Source organism: Biomphalaria glabrata, chromosome 5 (genome assembly GCF_947242115.1).
Source record: "Biomphalaria glabrata chromosome 5, xgBioGlab47.1, whole genome shotgun sequence".
NCBI classification, from domain to species: Eukaryota; Metazoa; Mollusca; class Gastropoda; family Planorbidae; genus Biomphalaria; species Biomphalaria glabrata.
The window spans coordinates 39,188,269-39,209,371 of record NC_074715.1 but is presented as its reverse complement, the minus strand read 5'-3'; the positions used below and the strand labels follow the sequence as shown (position 1 = coordinate 39,209,371).

Genomic DNA, 21,103 nt, shown 5'->3' with positions numbered 1-21,103 from the left:
CTGTGCATACCAATTACCATTTTAAAACTACTGACAGCAGTCTGAGAAAAAGCAATATTTAGCAACGTGAAGTACTGGATTTTGCGATCTTTGGACTCGAAGACAAGCCTTTTTTTTAATAGTCAGAAAGTGCATATACGGTATATATGGTTTTGTTATTTTCTAAAATAACGATAAAACAGTTTATATTAACAATTTAAGAGTTTTTTTTAATACAAGCTACTAATAATTTGTTTTACAAAATAAAGAATGTATTTTGTATGTGTGAGATGTGTATATAACAAAAAATCCCCTTGCAGACCTTGTGATCTATAGAGCAGATGATGTAACGGTCATCTGTTGTTTGTTTGTTTTTTTTTTGTGGCCCACTGTTACCGAGATATATGATTAATTCAAATATATATTTAAATAAGATTTAATACGCTGTGTTTGGTGTGATTTAGTACACACACAACAATGACAAAACCTTAGTATCACGGACACAAGGGAGTGACAAGTAACGTCTGTATTATCTAAGATAAGATAAGATAAGATAAGATAAACAACTAGCAGATTACGGTTCAACACTATAAGAAAACGAACTGACAGTGAACACTCTACTCTTTGGAAGACTCTAGTTTTACCTTCAAAAATTGAATGAGTGAAGAGATTTTAAAAAAAAGATAATTTGCTTTACGATTCAGTCTTAATCTTTCGAGATTATTTTGAAAACCTTGGCTTTAACCCTCACCCATGGAGTAGCTGTCTGAAACAGGTGTTTATCATTTAGCCAACGAGCTAACTTGTGATCAATGCTGAATTTAAAAAAAAATGACTGCTAGACCCCACACAGTCTACTAAATGTCATAATCTCTTGAAAGAATTGAACATCAAAGATGTGAGTTGATTAGTTGAACATATTAGCTCGTGTTGTCACAGGGAATAATAGCTCACACACGGACAGAGAGGCACACACACACACATAGTCTCAAAACCTTGTCTGGACTGAATTACAAATGTTATTTTAACACAAATCAATACTTCTGTTGTTTTTTTTTTTGTGTTCAATTTTCACAAAAGGAAAGACTTTTTACTCGATAAAACCAGAATGAAGCCATTTCTAAAATGAGCAAGTCTTGTTAACAACGAAATATGAATACTAGAGCCCTTCAAAATTCACATACAATTATATTTTATAACATCAACACATGTGTAGGTCATATAAACAAACTTTTATGGCGAAAACAAAACAACAAAATCACATTAAGCCAATAAATGTCTAAAATTTAAACAAATATAAAAAAAATAGATCTTAGAATTGATTCCCTTAGCAGTGACATGCAATCATGGGGCTCATAGCTAATAAGGTCCCACAGGGGCCATCGATTAAATCATTGATTAAAATGCATGACTAGATTAACTTAGGGACACGCATAGGACGAAATCATCTTCTTTTTTGAAGTAACGTCTGTATTTTATAAGATAAGATAAAAAAAGGAAATTAATTATCACTTTAAAAGTCGTTACTGAATTAAGTGTCATGACTCCATTAGACCTTACTGTTAAAAGGCGGTACAATGGAAGTGTCTTGCACGCTCGTGCAAGATCACTTCATTAGCTTTTTGTCACGCTCAACCTTCGTGGAGGTATCATTGTATTCTTCAACTCTTTAACGCAACTACCTTCGTGGAGGTATCATTGTATTCTTCAACTCTTTAACGCCACTACCTTCGTGGAGGTATCATTGTATTCTTCAACTCTTTAACGCCACTACCTTACTATCAGATACACATCAGATCAATATAAAGAACACCTGCTTTAGGAAGGCCATACACTGTCAGATCTAGTTTTAATTCGTTGACAGTCGCATCACGTCTGCTGGATAGATATTTTCTTTTCCCGCCAGTCACGGGAACAGAAGACTATTTTACTTCCCGCTGTTCTCCCGCACCGCTCCCGCCCACCTCCGGTTGTAAATCCATTACGTCGTGAGGCTAAGACAGATCTGTATTATTTTTTTTAGCTAAGATATTGGCTGAAGTCTTTCGCTCAGTAAGAGGTTATCAGTCAGAGCTAGAGAGTTGCAAATATGCAAGGAGATTACCGTCATACATATTCGCATTGCCTTCACTAACACACTGGATCCAGGTGACTGCAGTCTTCTCGATTTCGACATTTGTATTTGTCATTGGGAAAAAAAACATGCACACACATCAATTACGGATTAACAGGTCATCGTGAGCTCCGTTCGAACCATATGTTATCACTTCTCTTAGTAATCCTAGGTATAATAATAATGGCAATGTCTTCGATTCCGAAGCTCATACACCGAACCAAATGGATATCTATAACTCTGTCAGGCATAGAAACTTTGTAGATTCAATATCTTGTTAACGGAATATTCTATTGTTTTTTTTTGTAGGTGTAGATGTATTATTAAATGTAGCATATTTTCTTATTCGTTCATTTCTCAGATGAACCAAACAACTTTCCTTTAGGAGTCCAAAAGGAAACGAGAATACTTAATAACAAGGTAAGAATTCAAAGACAGAATATTTACAAACTTAGTGTGTATTATGTACATATATATGTGTACATTTATTCTATGTGTATGTGTCTGAGCTCTGGGTCTAGTTTTCAAAATTTCTATTGCTGAATAGAATGCAGCAAGAAGAGCAACACTAACCATTTCTGATGCACGTTCTGGGTTAATGAATAACCTTTAACCTTTTTCAACATGTTTATGTAGCCAAACAAGCCCCGTGGTTTTTCATCAAATACAGATGTCGCTTAAGCGAAATGAGAGAAATGCACAGGTCAGATCTGATTGAAGTCTGCTTATAGGTGTTTCTTGGAATCCGGTTGTATACGCTCCATGACAGTCAGTTTGTGTGCCTCCAAAGTGCCTTTTTGTATGTACCCAATTGAATCATGTTGTATGTGTCCAGTGGAGTCATGTTGTATATGTCCAGTGGAGTCATGTTGTCATGTCCAGTGAAGTCATGTTGTATATGTCCAGTGGAGTCATGTTGTCATGTCCAGTGAAGTCATGTTGTATATGTCCAGTGGAGTCATGTTGTCATGTCCAGTGGAGTCATGTTGTATATATTCAGTGGAGTCATGTTGTATGTGTCCAATGGAGTCATTTTTATACGCTTTTTGGAGTGTGGTTTGGGTCAGGTTTCAGGTAAATATTGGAGTTAAGTCATGTATGCATTAATGTATACCTATGTTTCTCTTTTTTCTCACTATGAGCTGAAAGAAGACAGTAATTCATCCCTACTGTCTTAAAGTTATTGATGACATTCATGACAATAAAGCATTTTCTTTATTGCTGTAATAGTAACATAGAAAGGATATCTCTAAAGTTTAAGAGATGTTGGTTTCAAGTCTATGGTTTAACTTCTGAAGCAACCCACGAAATGTCATTTAATCAGATAGTTCTTCCTAAACTTCGATCTCTCCTGGTTTGAGTCTAAGGTCAAACTAATCATTCTCTAGTATCCTTGTTGACTTTCGTGCTTAGAAAGTCTGTCGTCTTTGGGATCAATTTGTACTCTACAACTTTTAATCAGTCCAAACTTTTCTAACCTACGTCACTGTGGCGGAATCTTGTTAAAAGCTAAAAATGAGTTACACAATGAGTTATATATACAGTGAGTTTATACAACGACTTATATAGCCAATAATTTACATAATGACTTATACAATTAATTATACAGTGACTTATACAGTGACTTATACAATGACTTATACAATATTTTAGAATGACCTATACAATGACTTATACAATGGCTTATACAATGACTTATACAATGACTTATACAATGGCTTATACAATGACTTATACAATACTTATACAATGACTTATACAATGACTTATACAATAACTTATACAATAACTTATACAATGACTTATACAATGACTTATACAATGACCTATACAATGACTTATACAATGACCTGTACAATGGCTTATACAATGACTTGTACAATGAGCTATACAAAGATGGAGAAATAGAAACAAAAAGAAAAAAAAAAAGATTGAAAATTGTTTCAAGTCCATGAGAAGTCAGAAGTAGCCAATGGGTTAGGTAGAAGTGCAATGTGAGGCTGGGTAAGATGTGAAGTGTAAGATGTGATGTGTAAGATGTGTTGTGTAAGATGTGATGTGTAAGATGTGATGTGTAAGATGTGATGTGTAAGATGTGATGTGTAAGATGTGTTGTGTAAGATGTGATGTGTAAGATGTGATGTGTAAGATGTGAAGTGTAAGATGTGATGTGTAAGATGTGTTGTGTAAGATGTGATGTGTAAGATGTGATGTGTAAGATGTGATGTGTAAGATGTGATGTGTAAGATGTGTTGTGTAAGATGTGATGTGTAAGGTGTGTTGTGTAAGGTGTGTTGTGTAAGATGTGATGTGTTAGTTGTGTTGTGTAAGATGTGTTGTGTAAGATGTGATGTGTTACATCTTATCTATCTCATATACTACAGACGTTACTTCAAAAAAGAAGATGATTACGTCCTACGCGTCATGCATCTAGTCGTGCATGTTAATGACTTAAATTCTGCCAAGTCACTGGGTTTCCTGGCTGGCTCAGGCAACCCATTCCATGCTCTAATAACACTAGTGAAGAAGGGGAGTTTGTACAAATGTGTCCTACCATATGGTTATATGTGATGTGTAAATAGTGATTTGAGAGATGTGCTGATAACAACAGATAATAAATAATAACAAATAATCACATATCAGATTTACTACTTTTTATGACAAACATTTCCGCATCAATACATTTTAAAACGTATAGTTTTTTATAACAGTTTTTGCACAGAAATCATCTTTGTGGTAAACAGTTATCAGATTCTCTTGACATTCCGTTTCGTCTTCTCTCAGTCTCTACCCAGTCCTAATGTCATCTTCCCATGCACGTTTTATCACAGCCTAACATCGTATGCCTGACCATTTCCCACACAACAAATATTCAATTGAGCTTTCAACGATACAAGATAAATTGGAAACAAATAGAGAACACGAGAGATACCAGGGCATGGATTTCATGGCACCAGTTTGAAGTGCCAGAACAATCAAAATGTATGGGATGTGTGAGTGATATATACTGGAGTATACATAATGCAAAGTATTAGAGTGTTATGATATACAACTATATCTTAAACGAGAGCCCGGCATAGTTAGAGCAAAGAGAAATACCAACAACCCCGTTTAACCATGTTTTCATTACTCTCTATGAACTAAAATAAACATAAAGAAATGGTAAATTGTTACAATTGCTGTTGTTTCCATATGGTCTCGAGATGAATCAAGTACTTACATTATTAAGTAATTATCTTGTACAATACTAACTTCATATGCATGATAGCCTCGTTGTTTTTAATTTGAGTTTTCTCCCCTGAACTTCTGTTTTTTTATTATTTCAAGCTCCTGTACCGAATGACATTGAGTCTATCTATTAAGCTGAAAATGGCCTTTATTTATTTTTATTATTTATTTTATTGACTGTTCAATTCTGAAAGTTTACATCTTTAAATGTTTGAATAATGTCCAAATCACAAAGTAACCTTTACTTGAAACACTTTCTAATAAGTTACCATGTTCTCGATGCTATTCATGATTGTATTCAGCGGCTTTAACTCATTAAATACTCTTTTGTGGGTTTGTTTTTTTTTTGGCAAATCTGAGGCCTATATTAAATAATACACTGTACTCCTATCTGAACGTCTGTGTTGACTCACCATGGAAGGGGTTAAGAGATGGTCTGTCATGATTTTACTAGGTATTAGAAAGTAGTTTTAAAAACAAAATATGTGGCCTGCACTAATATGTCCCAATAAGTTTTTCTCGCTTGCTCTAGAAAGGATTGATTCCATTGTTACCAAGACAATGCCGCGTAAACAACTCAACCATGATGGCAATACGTGTGCACACAGTCCAAAATAGAAGGCATTATTTGTAAAGACCAGAAAATCCCACTTACTTTTGGTTCTATCACACCTAAATGTCCTGTCTCTCCAGCCAATCTAGTCTCACTTTTCAAGTCCCCCTTATTCCCCCCCCCCATGAGTACAATGTACCGGCCTGTACTCTCTCTCTCTCTCTGTCTCTCTCTCTCTTTCTCTCTCTCTCTCTCTCTCTGGGTGAGTTTCAAAATGGATTCCCTAGGATGAATTCAGTTTCCAAATTACCATACGATAAGTACAATGCCAGTGCTGTCATCATCCTGGGACCCTGGCCCTGACATAATTAGGACACATTGGATCCGAGACCTCGAGCCCACGAGTAATTAGGAAACATTCAAAGGAGCCGTTGTTCCTGGTGGGTCACTTCAGATACATCTTGAGCTAACTTGCGTTCTTTTAGAGCTAGGTCAAGGTTCTCTACACTTCCGGTATTTTTTTATTGGCCAGATTATCACGTGGCGGTTCTTGAGGCAATAAAACCAAATTGTTCTAATGATGATGTTAACATTTCATTCTTCAAGTTTTCCTGTATATGTGTGTATATATCTGTGTGCATGTATGTGTATGCTTATTTGTCTACTTAGTATTTCGAAACACGAGACATGACACGAGACAAGACAGATCTGAGATTCACTTTAAAAGCTATTGAAGGACAACACATCTGCCCACTCCGGGTGCCACATTCCCGCAAACGTTACTTTCTAAAATGTTAAGAATTAAACGCTTCAAATTATACGCGTTTTATTATTAATTATTATTATTTTATACCTTTAGATTAAAGGATCTGGTGACACACTATACTTCCGCCCTATGGTATAACGATCAAGTCTAGCGTGTGCTCTAAAGTGTGCTCTGTGTTGCTAGAGGTGGCTTGCTAGCAATTAGGATTCATTGGAGATGTGTGCATTTGTTTTCAACTTTGCTTTGAAATCCCACGATTATCAGGCATATGCCAAAGTTTCCCTGGCGATTATGAGCCATATCTTTTTGTCTGTATAAGTATCACTCCATATTAATGTGATAAAATAGAGAAATAAACTAAACACGCTCTGTCACCAGTAATCACCTGAAGCAACCTTGAAGCTTCATGTTATGTCTTCGAATTTGTCTATAAAGTAAAAAAAAAAAATAGTAAAAATCTATGTGGCATATGATGTAAATGTAATCTGTTTCTTTAGCAACGACCAACCGCTAGACGTTTCCCAAACTAATGTCACCATTCGATTGACTCGGGGCGCCCTAAAAGTTCCGAAATTCCAATTCCTAGTCTCCATCAACATTCGAACGAGAGATGCCGCGATTCGGAAGACATGCGCCTTACCACTCAGCCACACAGTCCCCAGTTTGTCTATACAGGGTCAAATATAATTTTATTCAGAAGCACATGTTCTACTTATGACAACGTGAAATTTGTTTTTAGCGGCCCCCGAAAGGGGAAAAGACGCTATTAGTTTTGTGCGAAATGTCTGTCCGTCTGTCCGTCCGTCCCGTTCAGATCTCGTAAACTAGAAGAGATATTGAAAATCCGACTTCACAATATTTTAGACCATTCAAAGTTCTGATGCAACGGCTACTTTTTTTTTTCTGAAAGCGAAAATTCTAATTTTTAAAATCAATTATGCAAGCAGTTTTTTAAGAGAAAAAGCTAATTAGTATGCATTATATGTTGGACCTAATTTAAAACAAATAGTAATCTTATAAACTTCATTTTCGTGAAAAAAATTTTTTTTTTTTTTTTTTTTTTTTTTTAAAAAAGGATTCGAATACGAGATTGAGCCTTTTCAAAACAATTACATTATTTATTCCGAACCGAGGGTCCCGGGTTCGAATCCTGGTGAAGACTGGGATTTTCAACTTCTAAGTCTACCCAGCTCTAATGGGTACGTGACATTAGTTGGGGAAAAGTAAAGGCGGTTGGTCGTTGTGCTGGCTACATGACACCCTCGTTAACCGACCGTAGGCCACAAAAACAGATGAACTTTACATCATCTGCCCTATAGACCACAAACTAGTTAGGCCAGGTTCACATCTAGCTTTACATTCACTTTCACCTATCCTTTGATCTGCGGGACGGTTGGGGCACTACACAAGATCTGTTAACCTTCTTTCTCCATTCTTATCTCTCATTTGTCTTTGATATAATTTCATTCGGATGTTCTTTTTAAAAATATTGAAGCCTACCTGGGTGGACCACTGGTCGTCCGGTTTGCGCGCTGGACTGTCGTTTGGATTTATCGACTGTCGAAGGTCCAAACCCTGCCTGCTCCCATCCCCCGTCGTCTTGCGGGAGGTTTGGACTAGGAAGTAAACTATCTTCAACTCTGAAGGATTATCCGAATTATTTTACTTCGGGGGCCGATTTTGAGTTTGTGTTCCACACAAACTGTCTTTTGTAACCTTGTTTTATTTCCAGTTTAAATTTCAAGATTTGTTATCGTTGGAAGGTTACTTCTGTCCATTGAAATAGAGGTGTCTCTCTACTGGCCTGATTATAAGACTTTCTCTTTAATAAACATAGTTATATGCTATAGGAATGCTGTGCAAAATGTCAAGCAGAAGTTGCATCGCTAATAATGTCAGATAAAAATGCCCCCGAGAATTCTTCCATAAATGTTGTCTTCTTTGATTAATACCAGATGTTGTCCCTTGGTTGAGAACGACTCTTATGTCAGCCGCATAGAGCTGGATGCAAGTGACCATAATAACCTAACCGAGCTTCTCTTAGGTTCTAAGGGACTTTATATTATTTACATTATTCAAGAAAAACATAATACCACTGTTTAATGCTAGGATAGTACCGGTATATCATTTTTGATAATTAAGTAAATATATTCATGTTTGCTGCTGTTGGGAATGATTTGAATACGTTCAAGGATAGTTAACTCAAAACGAACAAGTTTATTTCCTCAAACATATTTCAAGATATTTAGAAGTTGGTACCAGATTCATCCGTTACATTGCCTTATAGTAGTTACAGTAATGTACTTCACAGTTCCACAAGACTCTCTCGAGACGAGAGTTTTGTAAAAGACAAACCAAACAAAAACAAAAATTCTTTCGGTTCTAAAATAACTTCGACCATCCTGGTGGCCTCCTGAGGCATAGGCGAACTAGGCAACAGCCTTGGGCTTCAAATTGGTGGGGGCCTCGTACAGGACTAAAAAATAAATTTGAGAAAAAAAATGCGAAACTTGAATCAGATTTCAAACCTATTAGAGAACTAGGACTCCATGTTGATACGTCTCTCTCTCTAATACGGAAATTGCGATATAAAAGTTTCGGTTATTTGTCGGTTTAAATATAGACAGGAAGGTTTTTTAATAAATAGCGTAATTTTATTTTTTCGTTGATTTTTTAAATATTTTATTTCATTTAGGGCCTCCAGTTATCCGAGGCGGGCCGTGCTGGTTGACCACCCTGGTAGAACACTCTCGGCAAATAATCGAACGATTTGTGAAAAATAATTTTAAAATGAAGTCAGTTGCTGCTAAAACATTGCTACAAACTAAAAACGAAATTGTAAACAGGCTTATCCAACCAGACCATCAGAAACCAATCATTACAATCACAATTTCTGTGAAGTTTCTTTGAAAGTTTAAGCCATTTTTTTTTAAATACAACTAACTTTTGATTCTTTTTTTTTTTCGTTGAATCATTTCGAGTGAAAGCTTGACGTCATCTTTTGATTTAGTTGTTTGATTCGACATTTATATTTTTGGCATCAAGGCGCCAACTTGTTCTACATTCCATTAAGTCCTAAACAATTTTATCTGAGGGTGGGCTTTACGTGATTTCTTTCTGCATATCTGTGTCTAGACATCAAACTCTCTTTCTTACTCGCTTTCTCTATGTCTATCAATCTATCTTTCTCTTTATCTCTTTCTCTTTATCTCCCACACACACGCACTGTAGTGTTTCCTTTTCTCTGTCTCTAAGAATTAAGATATAAAGTAAACAATCTATCTGTTAACATATGGGTCTAGCTAGTTTAGTTTAGTTTCTTGTTTTTGATTGTGTCCGTTAGGGTTAATTATTTACTCAAATATCCCTTTAGCTAACCCGACACAATCAAAGCTCTGTAGAACCAAACAGTTACTCAAAATCATAACTAATTCGATGATCTATATTCTAAAAATATTCCACAATAGTAGTGGATTTAAATTTTCAAAGTCTCAATTAACAATACTTGATACAATTTGAAGTGTTGTTTGTTTGTTTTACAATACTTGATACAATTTGAAGTGTTGTTTGTTTGTTTTACAATACTTGATACAATTTGAAGTGTTGTTTGTTTGTTTTACAATACTTGATACAATTTGAAGTGTTGTTTGTTTGTTTTACAATACTTGATACAATTTGAAGTGTTGTTTGTTTGTTTTACAATACTTGATACAATTTGAAGTGTTGTTTGTTTGTTTTTTATTTGAAGTGGGTTTGTTGTATTTCTTCTATACAAATTTGGAGGCGCAGCGGCTGAGCGGTTAAGCACTTGGCTTCCGAACCGGGGGTACCGGGTTCGAATCCTGGTGAAGACTGGGATTTTTAATTTCGAGATCTTTGGGCGCCTCTGAGTCCACCCATCTCTAATGGGTACCTGATATTATTTGGGGAAAAGTAAAGGCGGTTGGTCGTTGTGCAGGCCACATGACACCCTCGTTAACCGTAGGCCACAGAAACAGATGAGCTTTACATCATCTGCCCTATAAGGAAACTTGACTACTTTTACTACTTATACAGATTTGGTTATGCAATGCTAACCAAACTCAAATATCTAACAATCAGAATCATATTTTATTTGAAGTGAGTTTGTTTTATCTTTCCCTCAACCTACCCTATATGCACCTCTAAACAAACCAAAATAACTAACAATTATAATCACATAATGCACATAGAGATCCATAAGGCGATAGCAAGAGCCGCAAGACTCTAAAAGGTTGGGGTTTTTTTAAGGGTGGATGGTTGCACTTCCTTTTCCTCCTCAAATCTTGTTTCTGAACTTCTGTCATTGGTTACTTGGCTATCGTACAATAAACAATGCCCGACAGGCGCCATAATGGACAATAGAGGAGCCACTGCGCTTATTGAGAGGCCTCTGTTACTCTGCTCAGCAGTAAGCCTGGCTTACATGACAGTATTCTAAAGGCTAAGAAAACAAAGTGTCTGTTTGGCTGGTGATAGGTCCACCATCTTGTAGTGGTTTTGCCTTGAAGTCACGTGGTCATACTTCTTACATCTGGAGTCCGCACACTCACACACACTCACGCGTGTGTGTTTATAACCTCAGTGATGTGTGTTCATATACCGTTCAACAGATTGTTTAGTAAATAGGCTTCTAGATCTTCAAATGATTCATTAAATGATCACTTCATATCGTGAGTACATTTAAAGTGTGGGCATGTTTAGTTTGAGACCATTGCACATCTATTTATAGATGATAAATTTTGTCTCTTCTCTGTCACTTATTCTCTTACTCACTTTCTCTTTTCTTCTCTCTTCTCATTCTCTGTATAGTCTAATTCCAATCTTTCGATGATTCACAGGCCTACATTTCATTTTCTTTGGTTTTTAATTAGTCTGAAAATCGAAGCAATCATTATATTCAAAACGTTAATCTTTACACTCAATTCGATTTTAATGAAGCAGCTAGTTCCAAGAATGTTTATTTCTAATTGCGTCTACTTAATGATCAATTAAAGTTACTAGTTACAGAGTTCATTAATAATAATTTTACGCTAAAATAATAATAACAATAATAATACTGTTCATGGGTACTGCAAGGAATTTTGTTTCCCTTTAACGAAATTCCAGTACCAGAGAATGAAATTTAAATCATTTTTAGAATAATAATAATATCTATATTATCCTTGAGGAAATGTGTCTTACAATGTGTGCATTGAATGTAACCAAACATTAGAGAGGATAGCAAGCAAACAAACAATCAAATATAATCCAAACAGATTTACCCAAACATGACGTATGAAGCTTACATCAGAAAGTTGGATTAGATTGAATGGTGTAATATAAATGCTACATACCCCAAGAGACTTGATTTGAACTGATACGTTGTATTCTAAGAATCTTCCTATTTCTGGAATGTCATCTTTAATATTGTGGACATACTAATTAGATCCCTACTATTATAATTATTACTATATTTATGTCAATCTAATTCCATTCTTTTACTGGTAGATATACATGTTTGAAAAAAAGAAAAATAATTTCATCAAGTTTCTAAAACTATAGCTTTGCACTGATGATAGCATAGATCTCTGGCTAACCCTCACTAAAAACCCCTATCTCGGTAAGAAGGTTATCTAAGGGAGGTAAGGCGAGTATCGCATGTTATCTCCCTTGTTGGCATGTAAAGCGAAGTAACTATCAAAAACGTGAGCTCCATGCAGCATCAGTAGGAGTGTTCCTGGAGTTATCTTTTATATTGTTCTAATGTCGTTAATAACGAGATCTAGACCTCATTTCCGCTTTGGTAAAAATGTTTTTATTATGATAAGTAGGCCTCTGTTGTATCTCAAATCTGGCTTCTAGTGAAATAAACAATTGAACACAGTCACGTGGATTCTCCGTGGGTTTTTTAGATTTTCTGGGATTTATTATCAATTTCCAGTGATTTTATGTTTCAAAATCACTAAGTAATTCTTGTTATTTAAAATACCTCAAAACGTCCAAAAGGTTATTAACTACACTCTACGACTCATGGATTGCTAGAGCGTGGAGATGTGTTCATCACGTCATAAAAATTCCTTTACAGGACTTCTCAATCTTTACAGGACTTCTCAATCTTTACAGGACTTCTCAATCTTTACAGGACTTCTCAATAGTTAGGACAGAGGATTTGTAAAGAAGTGGAAAGTGCATACTCAAAATGACATAAAGATATCTGCTAAATATATCCCCACTCATGGAAACACTTATATAGGAGATATATTCTGCCAATGTCATTTAACAGACATAAAGATGTTATCTCTAAAACTATATTCTGAGTTTAGCTTTTAATCAGCTATACATGGCAAAGCATAAGTTCACACACACGACGAACGTAGGAAGTTATCGTATTTCAGATTGTTGATTTCATAAATGACTTATTTTACATGGAGCTTTGAAGAGGGTTCTCGTGGAGTTCTAAGGATATCTACCCGAGCTCCCTCGTGGAAGGCGGAATCGATGAGGAGAATTAACTAAGGATCGCTCTTCGTGTCGTAAAGCCGTCAGTGTCGGTGCGGCTGCAAGGCAAAAAGGATAGCCAACATCAACTAAAAGCAGAGATCAGACCCCCACAGCCGTCTTCGAGTTTACGAGAAATGAGATTGTGCTCATCTCGACCGACGTGAGGAAACTTGCAGCCTTTAATAAAACTCTTTGTCATTTTGTGCTCTGCAATTGTTTTTTAAAGTTTATATAAAATATTTGAATAATTAAACATGATGTTTTTTTTAATTGTCAAAGATAAGCCCGAAATACTATTTAAAAAAAAAACAACAACACAAAACAACATAAACATGGAAAGTAAAATAAAATTTTAAAAAAGAATTAATATATTTGGAAATTCGAGCAATCTGTATGAAACCCAATAATTTTGCCTCCATAGCAAATATTGAAGTCCACGCCACTGCAGAAACGGCTCTGTCATAAGAAAGCATCAGCTGTAGAATTAGATTGTAATAAAACATGGCAGCGACAGACATTGACTGTTGGCTCTGGCGCAGGCTAGATAACATCTCCCAGTTTGCGCTTTTGTTTTTTTAGATTCAGTTCCCAGAAATTTCTTGGCCCGGGCTTCTCTTTTAGCCGTGATAAATTTAGCGATAACAGTAATTAAGAATGCATTATATCCTTAGAGATTGTAACTTATGGGGGTTGATCGTATTTTTGAAGCAAAGATTCCGCCCATTATTGTCTATCACAGCTGGGTAGCTTGATTTATTTTTAAGTTCTTTTTGAGTATTTTTTCGCTGTAGAGATGAATAAAGCAAGTTAACTCTCTCCCTCCTCTCTTTTTTCTCCCTCTTTCCCTTCTCTTTCCCTTCTTGTGAAAAAAAAAATGAACATAGATCTAGGTAGCCAGGCGGTGATTCTATTAACTTTATTATTGTATTTTGCTTTGCATTGGCTGGCATTTAATTGAATTATCGACAATTAACCTGGTTGTATAGGGCAAGGGAAATAATAGCTTCTTTGCTGCTGTCTGTTCCCTGTTAAATATCTGTTTCTCAATTAGATATAATCCAATGTTTTTCTTTGAGGCCACATGTTTGATATATCATAAACTGTCATTAAAATCATACATTTAAAAAAAATCTATATAATATTTACAGTGAAAGTTGAAATCTTGAATGCCATTTTTTTTAATGCAAGGTAGGCTCCTATTTAATTCGATAATTAATATTTGTTAAGCAATACGAAACAAATTATGTATTACATCTACTCGATTTATTTCAATCACAATTTCCTGGCATGATGAAGCTGCAGAGGCCCGGTGCCAAATGGACTTGTGACTATCTCTGGCATAACCTACCCCCCCCCCCCTCCCACCAGGCAGAGTAGATTGATCTAGACACATAAAAATACAGTTTAGAATTGAAAATAAAAAAATAACAATCAGAACCTTTCCTTGCTTACCAGCTAGTTTGAACAGTGAATTAATGGGATGAATTCTCGATAGTTATGAATAGATTTTGAAACATTTTACCCATAGTCTGAACCAGTGGTTCTCAAACTTTTTCCTTAGCGGAACACTTCGCACATTCTGAGTATTTAGCGAAACAAAGGTTTATTCACGTGGTGGCTTCTAGCGGCCTACTAGTTACTTATTCTAGTAGTTCGTGGAACACCCATTTAGGCCCTAGTGTACAGCGGAGCACAGTTTTGGGAAACACTGGTCTAAATCTAAATTACGGTTTCTAGCTTCTAAATATGTTAAAATCAAACATAGGCACTGGCTGTGTGTGGCCAGAGTTGGGCATCTGGTCAGGTTAGTATGTACTGTTCTCTACTATTAATGTCAGCTGTTATCAGATAATAACTTGTGTCCACTCTATCTTAATGTTTTCTGACCATTCCTATCTGTGTGGGAATTCTTATCAAAAATTGAGTCTGTTGGATGCTGGGCTCATTTGATAAACACTTTTCTTTCATAGAACTTTTTTTTTTAAAGGCATTGGTTTACATGTTCTATACAAAATATAGAGATTCTATATTGAAATAAATTCATACAAATATAGAGATGTTATATTGAAATAAATGCGACGTTTTACTTGCCTTCCTCCCCCCCCCCCCCCCAAAAAAAAAAACGGACAAAATCTGGTTTAGAAATCTCACCTTTTTGTTACCATTTTAGAATCTTTTTTTTTTCTTTTGTCTTCTTTAATTTCAAGGTTGTACAACTTCTCCACTAAGTCTCTCTTCCTCTCTTTTTTTTTCTTTTTTTTTTCAGTTTCTGTCTCTCTTTTTCTCTCTTTTATTTCTCTGATCTTTCTCTTTTTTTTTTCTCTTCCTTTCCTCTAATTGTTACCATTTCTTTTCTTTTTTTTTCCTCTTTCTCTCTTCTACTCACACTTGTTTGTCTTCTTTTGTCTTCTCTCTTCATTTCAAACAGTGAATGATAGCTCAATGTTGTCTAGAGCCTTCCCCGACATCTTAACTCTCTGCCCACTGATCTTTAAGGTCAGCACGTGGCCATTCAAATTCTTGGCCCCTCACCCCCCCCCCCCCAATCCTGTAACCTTCGCCCCCCCCCTTCCTGCCAAGACAGGCCGACAAGTGCCGTACAAGTGGATGATAGTGTACACGGCAGATAGCGCCAAAAGATTCCAGCCCCAGTCTCTCGTGTACACAAACCGGGCTACGGAAATGCAGAAGAAAGAAATCAAATCTCTGACCCAGGCGCTAGACTTGTGTCTACCTTGTATGTGATCACACTACTGAGGGTTTCACACTGTGAAGACGATATCGCCCTTTTTTTTTTCCCTTCGTGTTTTTCCCTTTTTAGATGCACGTGAGTGTGTTTGTCTCTCTACGATTTCTATTTCTCGTCTGCACAGCTTTCGATTAATTCTGTTACTTCTCTCCCTTGGATATTTAATAAAATATTCGGACTGGATTATCTGCTTTTGTAAATATCAACATTTTATTCGCTTTTAATGTAAGTAAAGTTTATATTACATGTATATTACTATTACGTACAGTTTATACCATGCAGATTTCAGATTCCATTTGATTCACATTTGTTTAGGCTTAGAACAATCAGCCTGAGACTATTTAGTTATAACTGCGAGACTGCTGACGTTTAAATCAAATTTTATCATTAAATTGTTCGCTGAATTACGATTAATAGCAATACGTACTATTGAGGGGCTTAACTAAAATTTTAATATTAGCTCTGAAATAATAGTAAACCTGTTTATTATGAGAAGTGTGTAATACAAAGAAAAACTATTCATAATAGTAAATAACCAATTTAACGTATGCTAAATTAGTATATATGAGACCATCAAATAAATTAAAGCTGAAAGATATATCATGTAATATACAAAGATGAAATAGAAGGCTATTAAGTATAACACAAGCTTAAGTCCTTAAGAGGAACGCTCAATTAAACTATGGAGATTTAAATACAAGAAAAAGAAAAACATTACTTTAAAAAAAAAAACGATATCTTAATACTGCAAGGTTTAACTCCCTTATTTTATATAAAACACAAGTAACTAGTAACCACTTGCTGATTAAGGACTATGAATAATTGTGCAAAGTTTCAACTTGATCCAAGAAAGGGAAGTGGGAGAAAACAAAAGTGTACAAGATTTGTACCAGACAGACAGAGTGAGTTTAGATCAGCTTTGTAGAAAGTATGAGAAGAGAGAAAACAGCGAGAGAAATAGAAATAATAAGAAAGTAACAGTGAGAAAGGAGAAGAATAGGAGAGAAATAAGACAAACAACTGTGACTTAAGAGAAGAGAGGGAGAAAGAGAGAAAGAATGTAAAAAGAAGGAACTATTTTTCCCGAAAAAAAAATGTTGCCAAACAGCTTCGCTCCTTGCTTCCGTAATTACTTCTTGAAGACTTCCTGAAGCCGGCATTATGTCTAGCTTAACTCCACGCTGTGGCCATTTTTAGTTTCATTCCAACTTAATTACATCTGAACCAGGCTTGTAATCCGTCACTAGCAATGTATACTGATGACCTGCCAACAAAAGCTGACTTGTCACCCGCATGGTACGCCCAGTTTCCCTTCCCCCGACTGACCCCACCCCACCAACCCTCTGGTAATTTCAGGAAAACTGTGAAGTTTAACAGGAATAATAGCACAAAGAAGCTTTGTCTCGCGCTTTCAAGTCTACTGAAAGTAGTCATTCAGCACGGTCCAAGATGTTGACCTTAGCTTGTAGTCTCGTCCATATGTTGGCTGTCCCAGAGTAGAAGGGCGCAAATCAGAGATGTGCAGAACTGTTCCACACACAAGTATCTTTGATTATGCAAATACATGGTTCTATGACGTCTGTGCTCTCGACACTATGCTGGCTAAATGTTTTGCTTTAGTTGTTTTTTTTTTTTTGTTTTTTGTTTTTGATTGTTAAACTAAATAGTTAAAAGTTGATATGAGCTCAATTTAGATTCTAGTTGTGGTTGGAAAACTAAAGGGAACAGAGTCTGGGAGAATAATATAAGGTTTTAAAATCATTTTTTGTTATTTCAGCTTATTTACGGAATTTATTATTGTTTTAGTTATTTAAAAACAAATTTAACCAAATTGATAAAGCTATGAACACATCAATATAGCAAATAGATGAAACCTGTTGGCTACTATGTCGACCAGTGGAATGCTATGTATTTCTATAAATTCTTCTCTTTGTTGCTATTTTAGTATGAGTGATGCCCATCTTTATTTTGAAGTTTAATTCAAAATGTAGACCAACATATTATGGTACAGACATGATCAGTAACCAGATTATCTTTTCAATAGCAGTATGAGAGTTTGCATGTGTGTTTGCGTGGGGTTAAATGGTCTATTTCGTTGCTTAATTAATATTAATCGAATGGGTTCCTGGCGGGGGGGTATGCACTTCAGACTGTTGACACGATAACAGTCCCAAGTTCAAATACTGCCAGCTGCCTTACCCTGCATCCTACAAGAGTCCTGGTCTAAATTAAATTAAATTATGGCTTTTATATAGCGCTACTTTCATGCTTATAGCATGCTCAGAGCGCTTTGGTCTAGGAATTACTCTTCCTTGTCTAATGGAACGTCAGATACAAAATGTTTCATTCAACTTCAAGGAAACACGCTCATTGTTTTTTTGTTACCTTGAAGCCTGGAGAGCAAGGCGGGGGTGGGAGTGGAAAGAGGATATAGAATGATGCTGAGAACTGAGTGTCTAACCCAAGTGGCCATCCCTTAATGCAGTAGGTTAAACATATTTTCATATTAACTCTTTTTTTATTATTATTATGGAGAAGATTTAAGAGGCAACGTCTTAGAACGAGACAAAAGAAAGACATGGAGAGAGAGAGAGAGAGATTGTATTTGTTTGTGAGAGAGAGAGACAGAGAGAATGAGAAAAAAAAATCAACATCTCTACGAACGCTTAGTGTTAACTTCAGGCCATTCATTAGGAGGTGGAGGGTGAGGAGTGATATTTTTGTTTCTTCCTGACCAGTCACGTGCTCGTCTGAGTACATCATCATGACTGGTGGGTTGAACCGAGATCCATCGTTATAGAAGGCCAGAACACCGACCTGCGACGTCACAACCTGTGGGCAATTTAGACCAATAGCTCGTTGCCACGTCACAGGTCATGTGGATAGGTTTATTGAACCACCAGACTACCTATCTGAGGAGACTCTCGAATTTAAATCAAGTTGAATTGTGAGTACCTAGATGCAGAATTGAAATCTCTCCCAGGTGCCTCTACCATTATATGCACGCCGAGCAAGCTCGAGTTTCACGGAGTCGCGATACACAAATAATAAAAGACAAAGAAAAGGAGACATAACCGTGTCATTACTTTCATTTACTTCTCTTTGTACATTTTGTTAAAATCTAAGCATTTTTTTGAATCAGTTTTCAAGATTTCATATTACTAAACGTTGTCGTACCGAATGCAGTGAGCAGGATAGGATCCGCCCTCTATCACCAGCTCTTGTTTCTCTATTAATTCCACCTATAGAGAGGAGGGAAAATGTCCATTAAGGTTTACACGCTGAACTTGTTGATCATGTTCTAAAATGTCATTTAACCAAACACGAACAGAACGAACTGAATAGTCTGGTTCATGTGTTCAATCTTATACTCACATTGCAATGTCGACTTATTTTTGTCTATTCATGAATGAAACACTTTTTTTCTGTTGACTGTAGTTCCTTGTTGAAATCCTCTCAATATTGCTTCTCACTTCTTCGCTTCATTAAAGAATGTAACTTCGCCGGCACTGTGGCTTGTACATGTTTCGTGTGAGATCTATTTGTGACATGGGAGATACTTCATTGCATGGGCACGTGAATAGATGTGATAGGCATATTAGAAGCAAGTATAGTGTTGTTTTTTTTTTTTTATTACATTTTTTGTATTTTGGTTGTTCAGTTTAGCTATTACACTACTATGAATTCACTTTTAAATAATGATCCAGGGACAGTCTCTTGAATTGTAAAGTTGCTCCATGAATTACAAGAAGCCAAGTCTGATTTTAACGTAACCGAGACTTTAATTTTAATAATTCCTCTTATCAGCTTGCAAATCCTTCATAGTGTAAAAAATGGTCATGGATCTTGAGAACGACTTTAACGATTTTTACCATATAATGTAATGTTTAGATCTAGATCTAGTAATTGAACATACAAATAAGAGTACTCTCGTCTCATAATTATTATTTTGTAATTTTTAGATACATAATCTAAAAAGATCTAGCGAATTTAAATGTACATAAGATGATTAAAATCAACAGACTTGAATTTTTTCGATCTAGCATTTTTGAAACATTTGAAACTAACAGGAAATGGCATTATTTCATATATTTGCGTGAATATCTACTTCTGTGATTAATAGCCCATTCTAATTAAAATCCTAGAAAATGGTATTGCATTATTTCTAAACTTTGAAAACTAAAGATCATTACTTTTTTAAGATAGAAACGATCGATTTTTCTAGATTCTGAGTTACGTACATCACAATCTACATATATATAGGTCTGTGGTTTCGACACAAAAACAAGTATATATCTTCTATCTTCTTGTAATATAAAGCAAAAAGGAAGGCATTTGTATGTATGTATGTCCCGCATAGAAATCCAAACCGTTTGACCAATCTTGACAAAACTTGGCATAGATCATGGCGGAGATTGTAGTGTATGTTTAATGCCCCACCCACAACCGGGGGCGCTAAAAATAATAGTAAAAAAAATATTAAGAAACTAAATTTATCTCTATTAAAGAATGAAACTTTTTTTTATCAAATCGGGTAAACCTGTTTTCACAGTATTTTGTGTTTGCTATGAATATGTCGACTTAACGGGTAAACCCATTTCTCCACTCTACTTTTATTTTTTTATTTTTGTGGCAAAATAAAAAAATGTGAAGGGAACACTCGCCATGTTTGACATAGATCAAACCCAAAACATGTAAAACATTTGACAAACAAACACACAAATGCAATCCACTAGATCAGTAAAACTACGTCCTGCAGGCCGCGGGTCATATATATATATATATATATATATATATATATATATATATATATATATATATATCAAGAATGTAAATGTTTTTCCAACATGAAATTCTTCACCACATTTTAAGTTTTAGATTTCAATGTCAGAAAATGTATATTTCAAACATCTTTTTATTTATTTATTTTTTTTGTTTCATTTTTATTTATTTTTTTTATTTTCATACTATTCTGTGTTCTGTTGAAGGGAGCGATTAGAATTGGTCAGTAAATTAATTTATTAAAAACATTGCAGACGATAAAAACAACTGTCGACTGATGGAAGACGATCCGTCAAGAAGTTATCACATCATCAGAACTTGATACACTTAGAATAGACTATTGGTTTCTCTCATGTCATTGGTCACTGAGCCCCGCACTGACACGGTGGTCTCGGGAAAACGTTTTCACAAGTTGTTTAAAAATTTAGGATG

The 21,103-nt window shown here is 35.6% G+C and overlaps 1 protein-coding gene across 7 annotated transcripts in view; it reads left to right on the top strand.

The window, feature by feature from the left end:
* LOC106059058 (heparan sulfate glucosamine 3-O-sulfotransferase 5-like) overlaps positions 1-21,103 on the top strand; it is a 92,205-nt gene that overhangs the window by 54,905 nt on the left and 16,197 nt on the right. For 3 of the 7 annotated variants that reach the window (XM_056028679.1, XM_013216592.2, XM_013216600.2), the window contains one exon: positions 2,454-2,512. The exons of 2 other annotated variants lie outside the window; for them this stretch is intronic. The gene's annotated coding sequence lies outside the window, so the exon portion shown is untranslated. 2 more of the 7 variants (XM_056028681.1, XM_013216610.2) reach the window with 2 other exon arrangements.